Raw genomic sequence first — 19,166 nt, 5'->3', positions numbered from 1 at the left:
AAGTAAAAAGAACAAACTACTGCTACACACATTGTGGGTCAATCTCAGAGAACTGCTGTTGAGCAGAAGAAACCAGACACACACATACCAAAATACAGTAATACAGTATAATTCCATTTCTTTGAAGTTTAAGAAAACACAAAGCTGATCTATGTATTAAAAACCAGAACAATGGTTGCTGGCTTGGGGAGGTGTTATTGGCTGGGAAGCAACTCAGTGGGGCCTTTTGGGATGCTAGAAATGTTCTTTACTTTGATCTAGGTGATAGTATACAGTTACACATACACATATAAATACATGCATGCATATGTATATAGACATGTAGAAAATAAACTTTAAGATTAGTGCATTTTACTATATGGATATGTACCTCAATAATTTTTTGAACTCAGTAGTAAATTATAGTACAACTTCCAATAGACCAATAGAACTTTAAAAAAGGAACAGAACTACATGAATTGAATGGGATGATATCCAAATATATTAAGTAAAAAAAGCAATTGGCAGAGTAGTTTGTTTAGAATGATCGCACTTGTGTGTGTTTGTGTTTTAATAAATATATGTATGGTTGTATATGCATGGACAGTTTCTGGAAGGATATATAGGAAATTGTTCATAGCAGTTACCTTAGACTATTGGCATATGGGACTAAAGGTTAGGGTTTGTACATAGACTTTTTTTTCAGTTTATACTTTTTTATGCTTTTGATATAATTTCTAACCTAATTTAAAAGGTTTCTTTAGGGGCGCCTGGATGGCTCAGTCAGTTAAGCAACTGCCTTCCGCTCAGGTCATGATCCTGGGGTCCTGGGATTGAGCCCCGCATCAGGCTCCCTGCTCAGCGGGGAGTCTGCTTCTCTGCATGCTGCTCCCGCTGCTTGTGCTCTCTCTCTCTGTCAAGTAAATAAATAAAATCTTTAAAAAAATAATAAAAATAAAATAAAATAAAATAAAAGGTTTCTTTAATCTTTTCTGTGTTTTAAAAATTGCATTAGGTCAAGACATGAAATCATCATTTTTATAAGTCAAAAAATGAGAGAATATTGACAGTTTCATATAGCTCCATCTAATACAATGAAAAGATATAAAGAAACTATATAAAAACATTCATTTAGATGTTACTAACTCAGAATTTGGAACAATTCGCATGTCAACATAAAGAATATAACTCAAAACCAATATTATTTGATTATATATTCGAGTTTAATATTTGTTACCCAAAAGTAACTTAATAACCCCTTTTCAAATTGATTATAATTTGAGCTGTTCACAAAGCAATAATTTCTAGTAGTTTCTGAACCTATATAGTAGTATTATAGAAATATGATGAAAATGGAAAATCTGGGAACAGATTCCAGTTCTTTCACTGGCTATCTGACCTAGGATAAGCTGCTTGATTGCTCTGGATTTTAGTTTTCTTTAGTATAGCATGGGGAAAATAATGCCTGACCTGTAAGATTACACAAAGGATTAAATTATTGATGCATGTAAAAGCTGTTTGGAAAGTATAAAACACTATCCAAATGTAATCATTATTATTTTAAATGAAGAAAGGAAATAGCCCATATTTACTTTGAAGAGATCAAGTTTGCACTACCGCCATATTGCAATTTCTGTTCTTCCAGACGGGTCGTTCTCCTGTCTTTGATCTCAGGATCTCTTCAGACCCTTTGTGATAATGGATTTTGGTTATTAATGTATACTGTAATATAAATTTAAACCAAAAATGTTTTAATATTTATTTTACAATAATATTAATATACTCATTCATGTTAACATAAATAACTTTTATGAGAAATAGCTATTTTTTTCTAAAACAAAAACTAGACATCATTTTACATTTTTGCAAAATTTTTTGAGTCTTGCTTAATACAGGACAGTTGGATTCTCATATCTACTGCATTCTCTCTGTTGGAACATACTGTTTTGGTTAAAGTACATGAAGAAAATTTGGCCTTACACAGTAAGTAGTTAGAAAAGGAAGTAGTTCAATAATGTTTTCAGATAATTTTTTTATTTGTAAATTGTCATTTAAAATTTTTTTAACATATAATGTATTATTTGTTTCAGGGGTACAGGTCTGTGATTCATCAGTCTTACACAATTCGCAGTGCTCACCATAGTACCTACCCTCCCCAGTGTCCATCACCCAGCCACCCATCCCTCCCCCCTCACACCAGTCAGAATCGCTAAATTAACAAGTTAGGAAACTGACAGATGTTGGCAAGGATGCGGAGAAAGGGGAACCCTCCTACACTGTTGGTGGGAATGCAAGCTGGTGCAGCCACTCTGGACAACAGTATGGAGGTTCCTCAAAAAGTTGAAAATAGAGCTACCCTATGACCCAGGAATTGCATTCCTGGGTGTTTACCCCAAAGATACAAATGTAGTGATCTGAAGGGGTACGTGCACCCTGATGTTTATAGCAGCAATGTCCACAATAGCCAAACTATGGAAAGAGCCTAGATGTCCATCAACAGATGAATGGATAAAGAAGATGGAGATACACACACACACACACACACACACACACACACACACACACACACACACACACTGGAATATTACGCAGCCATCAAAAAATGAAATCTTGCCATCTGCAACGACGTGGATGGAACTAGAGGGTATTATGCTAAGCTAAATAAGTCAGTCAGAGAAAGACAAGTATCATATGATCTCACTGATATGAGGAATTTGAGAAACAAGTCAGATAATTATTGATATAACTATTTGATACTATATCAAAACCCAGTAGTGGTAGTTCCTTAAAGGTTATTTACAAAGAATCTAAAACCAATGAACTTGGTTCATTGCTTTTTTGTGAACAAAAAGTTCTCATCAATGAACTCCTCCTCTGGGACATTAAAATCCACTGGTCAATCTTGTACTTCGAATGGCTTTCACTCCACCCATAATTAGGTAACATTATTCATTGGCCATACTGAAAATATCAATACATAGATTTATTCAGGTCTTCACACATTTCCTTAAACAATACTAAAAAATCACATTAATTGTTATCACTACTCAGTTCATCAGAAAAGTCTTATAGTAGTGGGAATCTCTCAAACTCACCGTGGTAGATACAAGTTTACCAAAATTCTGACTTTTGCTTAAAAACTCAAATTTTAACTTCAGAAAATACTATAGTAAGTTTTTCCCCCTTTACATGACAGGTGCCTGGGTGGCTCAGTCAGTTAAGCACCCAACTATTTCAGCTCAGGTGGAGACCTCAGGGTGGTGAGATGGAGCCCTGCACCTGGCTCCACGCTCAGTGTGGAATCTGTTGGAGATTCGGCCTCTACTCTCTCCCTCTGCCCCTCCCCCTTCTTAAGCATATGTGCTCTCTCTGTCTCTCTCTCTCTCAAATAAATAAATCTTTTTAAAAAATGACAGGCTCACTTCATTTGCTTTTCTGAAAACTTCTGCCAAACACCCAAGTTTAAATAAATAGTTTGTATTTCAGTGATTCAAGTAAACATGATGTTCCATAGAAACAAAGTGGCTTGCCCAGTTTGCACTCGAACAACTGCCTAGCGCTTTTCTTCAAGACAACCATTGCACTTTCCTATTTCGGTATGCAGCCACAGCGCTTTATGTGTACTTCGCGCTCTGTCCCCCAGATTACTAAAAATACAAATTTTCAGGGGTCAAGATTTAACAAAGTATAATAATTTTTACTGCTTCAACAAGGACCTTCTTAAGTGAAACTTTTTTTTTTTTTACTGTGAGAGCATGGAGGCGAAGAATACAATGACAACTAGGACACTTCAGAGCCACCACCTAAGGTTTCGCCCTCGCACCCGCAATTCTCATCGTGTGTGCATCATCAGTGCACGACTAGTGAGGAGAATGGCACAGACAAAAGAATGGCAAATAACATTTTAATAGCATTAGGAAAAATCTTCTGGAAGAATCCCAGGAGCATCCGGGGTCTGGGGAGGGGGCTCACTTTGAGGACTGCTGAGCTAAGACTGTAGTCTAGCTGAAGACAACGGATGCATTTACCTAGCTCAGAGCCGACCCTAATGAGGCTGATTAAAATAGTTATGGTTACTCCAATCATGTTTCAGAAATCAATTATTGAGTATATGTAGTTCTAATTTTTTTCAAGATTTTATTTATTTATTTGAGAGAGAGAGAATGAGAGATAGAGAGCACGAGAGGGAAGAGGGTCAGAGGGAGAAGCAGACTCCCTGCTGAGCAGGGAGCCCGATGTGGGACTCGATCCCGGGACTCCAGGATCATGACCCGAGCTGAAGGCAGTCACTTAACCAACTGAGCCACCCAGGCACCCTGTAGTTCTAATTTTTATTACTGAGATGCAAAGAATGTTTCTCATCCTTACCAGCGTCCTTCTGGAAAATCGAAATTAACATTACTTGGCCCTCTGCACCTCCTTCCCCCCAAAAATCATCAAGTCCCTGTAATACTTTTAAGTGCTCCTTTTAATAAGTACATTCAATTCTGCCTTTGTCTAAGAGCTAGCTGAAGACATCTGCATGGCCAGAGACTATCTAGGCATAGTCGATGAATATGAAGCAGATAGAGTTACAATGCATAGGGGAGTATGGGGTATAATTGTTTACCCACCTCCCAGGAGAAGAGTAGAAGTTTACTTTACCTCTAGAAAAATTAGCCTGTGGGTTTTAAGGCACTCAGGGCAGACTTCTGCTTCCTCCACCCAACCATCCATCCAAAAATAAGAGTTGAACTTTTAAGATAGGCAGTCCCCACGAGAGGCCCAACCAGCATTCCTGGTGGCTCCTCCAGGGCCCGCAGCTGCACCCAGTAGCCAGTCTCTGCCCAGACTCAGTGCTGGCTTAGAGAGTAAAACAAAGGGGGGGGGGGCGGAGTGGATTGGAACCACATCAGTGTGCTGGGAAAGAGGATGAGGTTGGAGGAAGACACAGGAATATGAACTAAGCTAAGGAGATAGGGAAGATGGCAACTAGGGGGAAAGAACTAAAAGAAGGGATGAAGAACGAAGAAGAAGCACCAAATACGGGGTAGAAGGAACACATGAGCAAACTCTCTTTAATGTAAATGTTTTGGGTTTTTTTTTTTTTAAGATTTTATTTCTTTATTTGACAGAGAGAGAGAGAGAGCACAAGCAGGAGGAGTGGTAGACAGAGGCAGAGGGAGAAGCAGGCTGCCTGCTGAGCAGGGAGCCCGATGCGGGACTTGATCCCAGGACCCCGGGATCATGACCTGAGCTGAAGTCAGTTGCTTAACTGACTGAGCCACCCAAGCTCCCCTAATTTAAAAGTTTTGCCAGTTAGTTTATGTAATTCTGACGGTGGCGACTGTACGTGTGACAAATCGAGAGCAACAACCATTAACCAAAGCAGAGAGACATGCAGAGCGGGGTTCCTCAAGCCTTGGCACTAGTGACATTACGAACAGGTGATTCTTTGTTATGGGGGCTATCCTGTGCCTTGTACAATATTTAGCAGGATCCCTAGCTGCTACCCGCAAGACGCCAGTAACACTCCCTCCCGGTTGGGACAACAAAAAATGTCTCCAGACATTGCCAGATGTCCTTGCGGAGAGCGGTGAGGTAAGGGGGCAAAATTGCCCCTACTTAAAAACCAGCAGTCTAGATGTATTATTATCTCAGCATATGAAACTCTCCATTCCTTTCAAGGACAAACAGCTGCTCTGATTTTTTTTTTTTTTTAATGTGACCTAAATCTCTAAGCTCAGGCTGAGTTCTTGGGAATAGTTTCAAATTCTGCCTTAGTTTCTACAGTAATAATGGATTGGCTTCCAGGGGGCCCCCACTTGTGATCTACAAGATAAAGTGCGTAGCCGAGAGCTGGTCAGCCTGGGCTCTACAATTACCTCCTTGGGCCTCACTTTCATCACTTCTCAAAGGGGTACGATAGCACCTCACCTACCTTCTGACAGGTAATTATAAGGCCACAATAAAAGGAGATATCAAAGTGCTTTGAAAAGTTAGGAGAAAATATAATCAGACATAATTTACTTCAAAACGGAAACCCATTAACAAACGACTTTAAAGCGTCTGAGGCCCTTTCTCACTTTTAACTCCTCCTGATTTGCCAGGCTGGCACAGGAGTGGGACCCATTTGCCGCTAAAATACCAGTCACTTACTTGCTACTCTAGTGCAGAGAACAAATGTGATCAGATTCTATGAAAAGTTACTGCAGGCAGTCACTGACTTCCGACACTTCATCGTAGACTAGCTCTTCCTAGCAAACAGTAGCCCAAACCCTTCACCAAAGTCCCAGCTCTGCTGCTGCAGCTGTGGTTGTAACAACAACAACAAATCCTCAAACACACCCCAGCATCTTTTGAGAGATTCTGTGGATTTATTAGTGAAGGCAGGAGAAAAAAAACTGTAAAAGCCATAAATAGTTTAGGAGAGAGGACTCCAAATAACTTTGTGACACAGAGGTGTTGTAGTGACTGCGTTAGCTTGAGAATTTCAGGATCCGAAAGATGAGAGAAGAGCAAGAAAGGAAAACTGGAAGATTGCTAAGACAAACTGCATTTCCTTGAGAACTTTCCAGAATACAAGAAAGTAGAAATGTTCACCCTCTTCCTCCCCCTGCTTCCTGCCCTCAGTTGTTCCCATCACTACTCCATATCATTAAAATATTCTTCCTTTGTATGGGCAGGCGTGCACAACTTATGTAAATAATTCCTTACAGGAAATGTGTTGTTTCTAGCTTTTCTCTTTCTCCTTTCTTCCTTTCCTTCTTTTTCCCTTTCTTTCTTCTAATTACAAATAAAACTTGGTAAACAACATCAACAAATCTTTACAGGTACATATATGTTTCCTTAGATGCTATGGAGTTGCTGGATGAAGGGCACATTTTTAAAGATTTCTTCCAAAAAAATATTTCATTTTTGATAAGTTTTTTGAGGATTCCTTCTCTTTAATTATCACGGTTGCCATCTTGCTGTTCTAGATATATCTGTACCACTTAGCACTTGAGGACATGCCTAATGATACTTGATATATATTCTAATTTTGAAATTATCCAAAGGAATGCTTACATGATCTTCAAATTTGGAAAATCCCTAAATATAAAGATCACAATTATAATCATTCTTTTTCTTTTTCAGGATTACCATTTGTGCTTTATACTTCTTTAAATGTGCCATACTGAGAAATTATTCAAGAGTTCTATCTTCTCCCCCCGCCTCCCCGGACAAACAAGCTTGGCCAGTTGCTGCGCTTCCTCATTCTGTCATCTTCTTTAATTGCCTCTTCTAATTTCCACCCCCTCCCCCATATAATTATTTCTGCAATTTTATGAGGCAATTCTATCAAGAGGCTTGGCTGGATTTTACATATTTTAAAATTAATTATAAACCAAAGTTTTACCGTATGTATCAGGCAACCAAAATGAGACCATTCTAACACCATCTTTTCTACAGAAACCATTTTTTAAATGAAGTTTATTGCCACATGTAAACTTCGATGAGCTTTTTCTTTCCTGCCAGGGAAAACCTTTAGATTTCATTATGTATTTCTTTCCATAAATATCAAACAGCCAAGAGCATTAATTCCATATTCCAATGTGCATCTTATCATATGAAACTATTTACAGTAGTGTCTACAAATAGCTTTATAGAAAACATAAATATGCAACAGCATAACATTTGGTTGTGACTATTACAAGAAACTGTAGCAGTAACTCAGTTTTCTTGTGTTGTCCATAGGCTGAGAGTCAAAGGAAAAGGAGGGCTTTGGCAGCAAGTTGGTACACTTAAGGGAACGGCTGAAGACTGCCCCAGTATCTTCTGGGAAGAATTCTGAGGACAAGAGAATGCTAACATGTGACATTTGTATGAAGCTACATCACTATGGCAGTGTGCAAAAATACCAGGGAATCTCTTAGGTGCCACTTGAAAATACAATCTCCAGAATTCCCATTTGTCTTCAGACTGCTCACATCCATGGCTTTCTGGGGTCATTTGCTGTTTCTATGTACTGAAAATTATCATCTACCGGCCTGACTCACAGGTGTTGAGAACCAAAAAGAACATTAGAAGTAAGGAGAATTTTCTTCACTTACAAGCAAAGAGACTGATAAACGTGTCCAGTTCACTCACTGGTAAGTGACAGCATCAGGACCTGAGTCTCACCAGCCACCAGCCACATTACCACACCCCCTGAGGGCCACTCATCCCAGTCACATCACAGATTAGGCCAAAGACACAGCATGTCCCCAAAGCAACTCACATGCCTACTCAATCAATGAAATTAGGTGGCAACTAGCAAGTACAATCTACCCTTTGCCTCAGTTTCAAGTCCTGTCTCTCAGGTGCTCACATTCCCGAATGTGATGTGCTTCGGGAATTCACCTGCTTTGCAGATTACTGAGCAGTTAGTGACTCTAAAGCTATAGCCCATAGATGAAAAGCATCAAATAAGGAAACAGCAATGTAGAAATATGTTTGCCCTATATTTCTCATATTGAATAAAGTAGATTTAGAAATGATATTCCAGTTCTTCTTCTACGTTATAGAGGTGAGGAAGCAGTAACCAAAAAAATAATTAATTTTCTATTACTAAATACATTTGGGCCTTGTAGGAGATTTTAGCCTGCCTTCCTGTCTTCCTTTCTTCCTTTAACAAATATCAAAAACCTGCGAAAAAATACTTGCAAGGTACCATTCTGAGAGTTATGGGCATACAAAGTGGACACACAAAATCATTTAAAAAAATGAACTCTACTTTTCAAAGATTTACCATCCAATAGGGACACTATTTGTAAACAGAGTGAAGAGGGTAAGTGCTTTAAAAGGCAATATGTGCAAAGTGCTGTGGGAATTTAAAGGAGGGAGTAATTACTTCCAGCGAGAAAGATTCAGGGAGAAAGTGAAATTTATGGCTACTGAAAGAGAGGTAAAATTTGAATAAGTGGGAAGAGAGGGAGGGAATTTTAGATTGAGAGCGTGGAATGATGATTGAAGAAGAAAAAGCCAGGACAGGCACCAGGAAAAAGAGAGTTTGCATTCCACCTGAGTGTGGGGATCAGGATGGGTCATGGGAAATGGAAAAGAAAGTAAAAAAGATCAACTGGAGCCAGTAGACCTGGTAAGATGTCACAGATCAGGAGGGTCCAGGCAAGAGATGAGGCGAGGCTGTGTTCAGGCAGCATCGTAGAGGTGGGTGTGGAGAATGCAGGGAAGGTTCCGGGCACAAGAGCTCTGCTGGGAGAATCTAGGTTTGGCAGCTGATTGATCTATCAGGTAAAGAGCAAGAGAAGAGCCAAAAAGGTTGTCAAGGCTGCAAATCTCAGTGCCTGGGGAGATGATGGGGAAACCCAAACCTATCTTGTCGTCTGTGGAAGCAGAAAGTTACACCAGGGCTGGCAAGAAATGGTTTGTGTCTGGGTGGCTGACTCATCATGGAGGAACAAGCAATATGTCTTCTTCCACCTCTTGGGAGGACAGACGGGGCTTGGTGTCCTGCAGGGCTAGCCTTCCTTGCCCCAGAGGGGATGTAAGCAACCTTTGTCCCTTCAAGTCTGGTCTACTGAGTCTGTCAGGTAACCTAGATGAGTAAAGAGCCTGGGTATCAAACAGTTTGTGGTCCAGTGGGAACCTTGGCAGTGCTGCCAGATTTTCCAATCTTTCAATGCAAACTTTTGGTCTTAAAAAGGAAAAAGAAAGGAAAACAATTTCTTATGGAAGGAAGTGACATTATACTTCTTTTTCTATATTCAAATCTCTCAAAAGTGTGCACTGGCTTTATCCTTTTCTCAGCTACTACACACGAGAAGATGAACCCCAAACCCATTCTTTGTCTGATTGAAATGGCATATATACAACACAGCCTTGTGCAAATGCACAAACAACATTTTGAATCTTAACATTTCTGATTATTGTCTTAATTGTGAACCCAGAGAGTTTATTTGTTTCATTCCAGTGATGAAAACACCCCTTGCCTTTGTGCTAATCAAGACTGCTAATTCAGTTTAGCAAGTATGGGGGAAGGGAGACCGCAACACACTTAAATTCTGCCTTCTTCCTCATGCTGATTTTAAATACAACAGCCGTTTTATTCTCCTGTAGATGGGTGGTTTACTTGGTAGAAGGCCAAAACTGAATATCATTCTTTGACATAATCACTAAGCATAAATGTGCAAAAATTTATATCTATTATGATTGTATCTGTAATCTCTGAAACTATGAAGATTATTTCTCATTGGCTTTACGGCTGATGGAGATGTATATATTGCTAATATAGGAACCAAGATGTATTATTTGCCTGGTGCCTTGGTCTCCACTGGCTTTCCATAAAAGCACTAGTAAATAATCACCTCTGTAACTGTTTTCTACACCCTCGGAAGTTACATCACATCTAAAATGTTATTGCAGATACATTTATTCCCCCCAAAGTCAAGGACTCAAGAAGAGCCAAATTAGGAGCAACCACCAAAAACTAAACCACCACACTCCCTAAGAAGGTCCTAAAATAGGCGTCCCCTGGTGGGCTGCCTTAGCAAGCCCAGTCTTGGTGACTAGAGCCATTTCACCTACTCCTGGCCAGGTGTCTGTTCCCTTCGCTATGAGACAGGACTGCTTTGGGGCCAGCGGGATTCGAAGCCAAACACACTGGTTATGACAACGGTCGTGATTTAGGGCAGATGAGCTCTGCTTTCATGCATAAATGCACTCCCCATTGTGTAACAACCACTTAAATTGACACAATCCTTTTAGGACACCCATCTGCAACATGTTTCCAGAGCCTTGCCTGCCTCTGTCCTTTGACCCAGTAATTCCACTTAAGATAATAACCCTCAATTTTGGCAAAGTTCAGTAAAGCAATCAATAGTTCAGCAAACACGTACTGTACTGAGCAGTGCACATCATAAATCACATTAGATGTTGGAATTAATAAAATCATGGCTTGCCCTTGGGGACTTCACAGTTGACTGGAAATGTGTTTTTATCATTTACTGAATGCCTACCATGTGCCAGTTACTCTACTAGGCATTTTTATGTTTTCTCAATCATTATAACCTGTAAAGTAAAGTAGTGCCACCCACGTCTCACACTAATGTGATCGAGTAACTTCCCTAAGTCATATAGCTAAGCAGCATTTCTGAAATTCAAACCCAGGTCTAGAGGTCTCCAAATTTTGTGCTTTACCCACTACACCTTGCTGCATCATAATTTAAAACAACGATAACAACAATCAACATATCAATAACCACCAAAGGTAAACAATAAAGAGACTAGTAAATAAATTAATATCATTAGGTCGGATATGCTGCCATTAAAAGTGACTTCTGTGACAATGTGTCACAACATAGAAAAACACTTGCATGTGAACATAATAACAAAAGCAGGCTGTGAATCTCTACATGCAGAATGACCTAAAGTATGTTTAAAATAGATACACATGTACACACACACACAAAGAGGGAGGAGAAATACCAGTTGTGTTTTTTTAAAATAGGCAAACCTATACCTTCACTTAAATAGTACAAAATTAAGGGGAATTGTAAGAGGAGAAGTTGTGCTTCCATATGTAATCCAGATAAAGCAACTCATCCAAGCCAGCAGAATTCACTTTTTTAAAAAGGGCATGGGACCCTCTCTTTTCTAACAGCCATACAAAATTTCCTCCCCTTCCTCTCCTCTTCCCTTTACCTAACCCGAGAGTCAGGGTTCTTCACAGAAATAGAATCAATAGGATGTACAGAGAGATATATAGATTGATGGTCAAGAGATGGCTCGTGCAGTTGTGGGGGCTGGCCAGTCTGAAATCTGCAGAGCAAGGGGCAGGCTTGAGACACAAGAAAGAGTGGACGCTGGTGTCTTGAGTCAAAGGCAGTCTCGAGGCAGAATTTCTTTCTTCGGTGGTACCTCAGTATTTCCTCTTAAGGCTTTCAACTGACTAGATCATGTCCGCTCACAGGAAGGGTAATCTGCTTTACTCTAAGTCTACTGATTTAAATGTTAATCACATCTAAAAAAAATACCTCGCAGCAACATCTAAACATATTTGAGGGGACAACTAGGCACCAGTGTCAACCAAGTTGACACATAAAGCTAACCATCACGAAATCCTTCTCCAATCTACACAGAAAAAACAAGGAGTTTGTATTTCAGAGACTGTCCAAACTCATTCCCTCCTTTGATGCATATTAGTAAAGGCCCCAGCCCCTAGCAATAAACATTATGACACATGAATAATATCATCTTGCTATACATTTGTTGGATCATAATAAATTGAATTTGTAGCTCCTTAAGATTTACAAAATAAGTTCATGGATACATCTTGTGTGATCTTCACAACAATCCATTCTTGTGTCGTTGAAGGGCCAAAATTAAGGCCAGAGAATTACTTTTTTTTTTTAAGCTTTTATTTATTTATTTGAGAGAGAACGCGAGCAGGGGGAGGGGTAGAGGGAGAGAGAAAGTGAGAATCTCAAGCAGACTCCCCACTGAACATAGAGCCTGACAAGGGGCTCAATCTTAAAACCCTGAGATCATGACCTGAGCCAACGTCAAGAGTCAGATGCTTAACTGACTAAGGCGCCCCAAGGCCAGAGAATTCTCTTGACATGCCCAAGATCGTAGAGTTAATAGGCAACAGAGACAAGAAAAGTCAGGTCTTCTGAAATCAGGCCCCTTATATCAAACATGTATCACGGACAGAGAAGTGCCACAGGTCCTCAAGGATAGCAGCTATTTTAATTTAATTTAATTTAATTTAATTTAATTTAATTTAATTTAATTCAATTCAACTCAATTTCCCAATTCATCTATATTGAAAACACATAAAGATGAAGGTGCCTGGCTTATTGCCCAGGAATATAAAGCTGTGTAACAAGTTCAGGAACAAATCTCTGTCCACAAATAAGTGTTTGGTTTGTTTGTTTGTTTTTACTTTGACTAAAGTACAACGTGCTATTCAGATTAGACATTTACAACTCAATACATTTTCACAAAATGAATACCCCCACGTCACTGCTACCCAGAGCAAGAAGTGGAACCTGACTAGCATCTCAGAAGCCCCTTGGGGACCCCTTCCCAGCCGTGACGTTTACCACCATCCAGAAGTCTATCACCACCCACCGATTTTGCCTGGCTTTCCACTTTACATAAATGGAATTCTATTGTATGTGCTTTTTTGTATCCAGCCTCCATGTTCTACAATAGATCTGTGAGATTAACCCACTACTTTGTTCAGCTGTGTCGCTGGTGTATAGCATTCCATTGTATCAAAAGGGATACCATTTGTGTCTCCAGTCATCCAGGTAACATTCTGGGTTGTTTCCAGCTCGGGGATGCTGTGAACAGTGCTGCTATGAACGTGCTTGTACGTGAGTCTCCGTCTACCTACGTATGTATTTCTGTTTGGTATACACCTAGAAGTGGAATCTCTGGGTCACATACCTGTGGAAATTCAATTTTACTGAAAAGTGCCAAATAGCTTCCCAAGTGGTTGTACTGATGTACACACCACTAGCCGTTGATGAGATTTCCAATGGTTCCACATACCATTAGCAATTGGTATCTTTTCAGTGTTATGGATATGATTTACCACATATGGATTGCTCCAAAACAACATATACATAGGTTTGCATTTTTTTAATGTATAAATGGTATCATGCTGAAAATAGTCTATGATTTATTTTTGAGATTTATTTCTATTTATACATAGAGCCCAGTTTAGTCTCTTTTACTGCTGTATAACATCCCCATTCTACAAATCTAAATCCTGCTGATGCCCATTTAGGTTGTTTCCATTTTTTCACAATTAAAACCAATGATGCAAGGACAGTTGTTCATGTATCTCTGCATCCACGTGTGAGGATTGCTATAGAAGGCAATGGCTGCATGATAGTCTCTGCAGAGCTTCAGTTATCCTAGATACTGCCAAAATTGCTTTCCAAAATGGTTACACCAACTCCTACTGCTCCAAGCAGCCTCCAAGAGTATCCTTTGCCCCAGATTCTTGCCAATAATTTGTATTGTCGGGATTTTTAAAGCCTTCGTCAAGCAGCCGGGTGTGTCATTTTCTTAACTCTCTAAAGTTTTCCAAATAATTTATAAATACATACACTTGCATTTGCAAGGAAGAAGACAGCTCCATTCCCCTTCTCTCCTCCTACAGAGCCATGGTTCTAGAATGTTGGAGCTTTTCACAGAAGTGGCCCAGGAAGCTGCTTGACTGTGTGTGCCGTTTGAAGATCATGTGCTGGGGCTGCCGCCCAATGCCTTGTGCATATGGCTGGAGCTGTGCTCTCGGGCGAACTCTAGGCACCGCCCCCAGAGGGACCTCAGGGAGTATTCCAGGACAGAGGGAAGGAGGGGAAAGTGGGAACAACCACTTTTCCCTGCTTGGTCTGCATGAAGTCTGTCTATTTAAAAAAGCAAACCACACATGCTTTCTTTTGGATGAGCTGTTAGGGGATTTGACAATATTCTTTAAGTAGTTTTTGACTTGGACTAATTCATGTCCTATCAAAACTCTTTGTTTTATATTATTTTCTCACATGTTCTCTCAGGAGGACTATATATGGAATATGTTCAGAGCAGGGCACTCCCTGGAGCTAATAACCAATAGTACATGATATGGGGCTGAGCAGAAAGGACAGACAAGGAATCGTAGTTAGAAGGTACCTTAGAAGTCATCGAATGCAAACACTTCATTTTACAGACAAGGGAAAAGGAAGGCCTGCCATGTTTACAGATGACATAACAGGAAGTAGACTTGCCAAGGCCCCACAGGGAAACCAGAATGCATCTTCCCACTGCAGTGTCTTTGCCCCATCAAAGGAGCACTATAATGACTATAATCCAGAGCCTCTGACTCCTTCCTCACTTCCTGCAACCATCGTGTACTCCTTCAGGGCAGGGTCCTTGACATGGGGCCCAGGGGTAGATTTTAGTGGCCCTGACAATGTATGTTCCTGTATCGACATTTTTCTTAGGTGAGGGTTCACATGTTTCCTCAAAACATCTGGGTGTTTACTGAGCTGCCTGGGTAGCTCAGTAGTTAAGTGTTCACATGTAGCTCAGTAGTTAAGTGTTCACTTGTTTCCTCAAAACATCTGGGTGTTTACTGAGCTGCCTGGGTAGCTCAGTAGTTAAGCGTCTGCCTTCGGCTCAGGTCATGATTCCAGGGTCCTAGGATCGAGCCCCGCATGGGGCTCCCTGCTCAGCAGGGAGTCTGCTTCTCCCTCTGACCCTCCCTCCTCTCATGTGCTCTCTCTCTCTCTCTCTCTCTCATTCTCTCTCTCAAATAAATAAATAAATAAAATCTTTAAAAAGAAATTAAAAAAAAAAAATACCCATCCCTTCCAGGACAGTGTGAAACCCCACACTCTGGGGGGAGAGGGGCTTCTCTGCTTTGGCACTGAAGTCACAGAACCTGGAGTGTGACTCCTCTGCTTCTCCAGTTCTTTCTGGTCACATCCCATGTTGATAAACCCAGCCACTTTTCTGCCTTAGCTGCATTAATGGACATATCAATTGCATATCTCTCCTTGTCTGGATGTGTTTACAATGCAGTGTTTAAACAACAAAGATGTTCTACTCCAACTAAGCAAATGGTATCAACGGCATGTCTAGTGCTTCAACTATTTCTGTTTTTAGTTGTCATTTCCTAAATCCATGAAATGCAGAAGCACTTGAGGTATAAGCCTTTTCTAGAGCAAAATGCCTTCTGCTGCTCCCCCTTCGCCCCCCCCCCCCCACTCTTCTGCAAAGCCCTGTAGTCCCGGGGCCAAGGGGACTTAGTCCAGGTATGTGGTAAAAAGATGCCTCCTGGGGGGGGTGTGCCTGGGGGGGCTCAGTTGGTGAAGTGTCTGACTCTTGATTTCAGCTCAGGTCATGATCTCAGGGTCCTGGGATTGAGCCCCGTGTCTTGCTCTGTGCTCAGCACGGAGTCTGCTTGTCCCTCTCTGCTCCTTCCCCTGCGCGCTCTATTTCTCTGTCTCAAACAAATACATAAAATCTTTTAAAAAAAAAAAGAGAAAAGATGCCTCCTGGGGCGCCTGGGACAATGGACTATTTTCCCTATTACTGTGATGGTGGCTGGGGACGGGCACCTAGACTGAACCCCCTCCCCTCCTCCCTACCACTGAGAAGGTGTCTGGATGTCAGAATAGATACAAGGGGTCAAGGATGCTTCAGGGATTATAAAAGTTGAGAAAGGCTTACTTTTTGTAAACAGTAAATGTCTTCTAAAGAGAGATTTGCTTAATGAAAGTCTTCTTTTTTTTTCTGAGTTCTCTCAGTTTTTTCTGAGTATAGTCTGATTTGAATATATAAAAATGGATCTGGAGCTGCCTTAGGGGGCATGGGTGGAGGATGTTTGGTTCCTCTGCCTGGAAAAGTCCAGGAGCTAGGAATGAGAGATATAATAGGGCCATAGAAGTATCCTGAAAGAAAGAAAGAAAGAAAGAAAGAGGAAAGAAAGAGGAAAGGAAGAGGAAAGAAAGAGGAAAGAAAGAGGAAAGGAAAGGAAAGGAAAGGAAAGGAAAGGAAAGGAAAGGAAAGGAAAGAAAGGAAAGAAAGGAAGAAAGAAAGAAAAAAGAAAGAAAGAAAGAAAGAAAGAGTGCCTGGGTGGCTCAGTTGGTTAAGCGTCTGCCTTTGGCTCATCGTGATCCTGGTGTCCCAGTGGGGACTCTATTTCTGCCTCTCTCCCCATGCTCATGTTCTCTATCTTTCTCTCAAATAAATAAAATCTTAAAAAAAAAAGAAATATCCTAAAATATGCCTCACATACAGCAATCCCAAGACATTTTGAAAACAGGGAAGATGGGGCGCCTGGCTGGCTCAGTCGTTAAGCGTCTGCCTTCAACTTGGGTCATGATCCCAGGGTCCTGGGATCAAGCCCCACATCGGGCTCCCTGCTCAGCCAGAGGCCTGCTTCTCCCTCTCCTACCCCCCCCCCCGCTTGTGTTCCTGCTGTCGTTATCTCTCTCTCTGCCAAATAAATAAATAAAATCTTAAAAAAAAAAAAAACAAAAAAGAAAACAGGGAAGACTAGTATTCCATTTAATACTATTCATGTTATTAAAAAATCTTATTCATGTTAATATAGTATTACCCCACACTCTCTCCAAACATGCACACTCCCCTCTGTCTCCAGCATATCTTTAATGCAGTTTCCTACACACTCAACAGCTTGACTGAGTACGGAAATCAAGGAAGTGGCTGAATTCCTTCTGTGAGGGAAGAGTGTTGTAGAAGATAAACTGTACTGATTCAAAAGAAGCAGAAGCTGGAGCTAGAAGTGACAAGGAATGAAACCCTCTTCCTCCCTGTCTACCAAGATGATTCCGCCAAATCATCTTGAGGGTTTTTGAGTTCCACAAAATGTGGGGAAGGGCTTTAGCCCATTCTAAGGGGCAAGGAGATTGCAGCTAATGATTCCCAAAGACCCATCTCCAGCCTTGACCTTGGAGCCAAGTGCCTCCTCAATTTCTCCTACTGGCTATCTAACAGATGACTCAAATTTAAAATGACCCCAAACCAAACCTGACTCCATCTCCAAACAGGCTCTTCCCTTCATCTTCCTCATCTCTGTTACCAGACCCACAACCACGCAGTTGCTCAAGCCCCAAACTACAAGGCATCCTGGAATTCTCTTTCTCTCATCCTCCACGGCAGCAGGCGCCGCCAGCCCCACCCCCAAGACCTATCCCAAGTCTGGACATTTTGAAAGAGGACTTCCACTACCTCCATTCTGACCTGAAATTTTCTAATTGATTAAGTTCTTTTTTCCAGCTTATCTCTTAACTTCAGCAAAAGACCCTGCGGGCAAAGCATCCCCTTAAGAAATGACAGCCCTGAGCCAGGAAGCCCCCACCCGTGATTGATTCCAAGACAACAATAGACCCGACTTTTACTGCCCACCTGCACGTACCCACTGGCCTCGATCCCACATTTTCCTTATATAAACCTGGAAGTATTTTTAGGACTTTGGAGACAGTCTTCAAGACACTAGTCCCCACTATCTTCCCAGCGCTGGTTACTGTTTCCACTGATCCCACTTAAGTATCAGCCACCGTTCCTCAACTGAACTAGTACAAGAACCTCCTTACTAGTCATCCTGCCTCTACTCTGGTCCCAGTGCCCTTTATTCTACATAGCAGTAGCAGACAGATAAGAATGTGTGTATGTCCATATCAGAACCTATCACTCTACCTCTTACAGTCATGCACAGCCTCCCATTGCAATTCAAACTCCACCCCCCCACCCCACGTGGTCTCTGGGGCCCCAAGTGATCTGGCCCTGCTCACCTCCCTGACCTCATTTCCTTCCACACTCCTTGCATTCATGGAACATTATGCACACTGGCTCCTTACTACACGCACGTGCGCGCGCATGCGCGCGCGCGCGCACACACACACACACACACACACACACACACACACACACACGCACACACAGTGCCCCTTTCTGCTTCAGGGCCTTTGAACTGCTACTCTTCTGCCTAGAGTGCTTTCCTCCTAAATTTCTGCCAGGCTGCCACAATCCCCGAACTCCTGCCCCCCAGCCACTCTCTAGCCTTTATTTTGTTTTATTCCTAATAACTCTTATTTGTGGTTTGATTTGCATTTTTCATTTTTCTCTCCCCATTAGAATGGGAGCTCCATGAAGGGAGAGAATCTTATCTGCCGCTCCTACAATAGTCCCTGGCACAGAATAGTGCTCCATAGAACCCGTGGAATGAACACAGCTGAGTTTCACTTGTTTCCTGCTTTCTCTCTCCCAAAGGCCACCCAAACTGCAGCATCTGGTTCAAGCCTCAGGCATCAGAGTTTTGTCATTTGACTGTTCCCCTAAGTCAGGTAAACTGGACCACCGGTACCTGTAGATGCCCTGCAGGCTCCCCTGGGAAAGGCAGAGACCTCACTAGAGCTGGCAGAGGCCCTGGGGAAATTCACACAGGACTGAAGTTTCACTCTTTCCAAGGATCCAGTTCTGTCCCTTTTCAAACCTTCCTGAAATGTTCTGCTCTTGCCATTTTCCTTTCCTTCCAGACCTTTTCCCAAAGGGTAAAATCTTTCTGTGTGACCTTTAGTCATGAACAACAAGTAGTGACTATAAAATTTACTTTTTCAGTTATCAGTTCAATGTTGCTCACTGGGTCTGATAACTGACCTAAATAAGCCATTGTGGCTCCAGTTATAATCTCTCTCTCTCTCTCTCTC

The sequence above is a fragment of the Eumetopias jubatus genome, unplaced genomic scaffold (assembly GCF_037043125.1).
Source record: "Eumetopias jubatus isolate StellerSeaLion01/CBP00866 unplaced genomic scaffold, mEumJub1_p1.0 scaffold_9, whole genome shotgun sequence".
NCBI classification, from domain to species: domain Eukaryota; kingdom Metazoa; phylum Chordata; class Mammalia; order Carnivora; family Otariidae; genus Eumetopias; species Eumetopias jubatus.
The sequence above is the reverse complement of the archived record's forward strand: the minus strand, read 5'-3'. Positions refer to the sequence as shown.